Raw genomic sequence first — 937 nt, 5'->3', positions numbered from 1 at the left:
ACATAAGAATGTTGTCTGAAATGGGAAAGGGACTAGTCATTATTTTTCTCTTAATTTACTCTTACAATTTGTCTTTCACATAACAGTCTTTTCTGTAACAGCTAACAGCTATTTTGTTATTGGAAAGACCTTCAGTGTTACTTCAAAGAAACATCAATATTGATTAGTCACATATTCTTTTATGTTAATGTCAATGTCATTAACAGTTGACTTGTTGTAATGATCTAAGGTCTATGTATGCTGAGGCTGAAACATGTTTTATACTTTCTTGTCTGAAGGCAATCATACTAATTTTTGTCAAAGGTCGTTATTGGAAAGACAAATTCTGTAACTGCAAAGACAATTTAATACAAATTTGAAAATAAACATTATCTCTGGTAGGTCTTTGTTCATCTAGATTTGCTATGTGCTCATATTAGGACCTTTAAGATTATATTTTGAGTAACAATTCATATTTTCCCTAAAAATTTGTATGCTATATGTCTTTCAAAAATAGCTGTTACTTAAAAGACTTATGTTGTTACTGCAAAGACAGTTTAATACTAATTATCTTTCATTTTTGTCTTTCTTTCCTGATTCATTCAGATTAGCATCAAATATATGAGATAAGATTACCTTATGCTTCACAAAGAAGTCTTTTCTAGAAACTTTGAATGCTTTTATGCATTTTCAAAGACTGTTATTTGAAAGACAGGGCGTGGCTGTGATTATGATAAATATGACATCGTAATGATCAGTCTGCAAAACCATCAAAGTGTTAACATCTAGTTTCCTATCTAAAGTTAATGTGTCATAATCTGAAACAAAATTTCAATGAAATATTCACTTCTGTATGGTTCTCAGAATTGGCAAGAGACAAATGGGTAATGACAAATTACTTTGACAGCTTGAGGGATTTTTGATACTGATTTGTTAAAACTTTTGACAGTTTGAGGAA

Source organism: Haliotis rubra, unplaced genomic scaffold (assembly GCF_003918875.1).
Source record: "Haliotis rubra isolate DU_JTF1 unplaced genomic scaffold, ASM391887v1 Scf6, whole genome shotgun sequence".
Lineage (NCBI taxonomy): Eukaryota > Metazoa > Mollusca > Gastropoda > Lepetellida > Haliotidae > Haliotis > Haliotis rubra.
Note: the sequence above shows the minus strand (reverse complement) of the source record.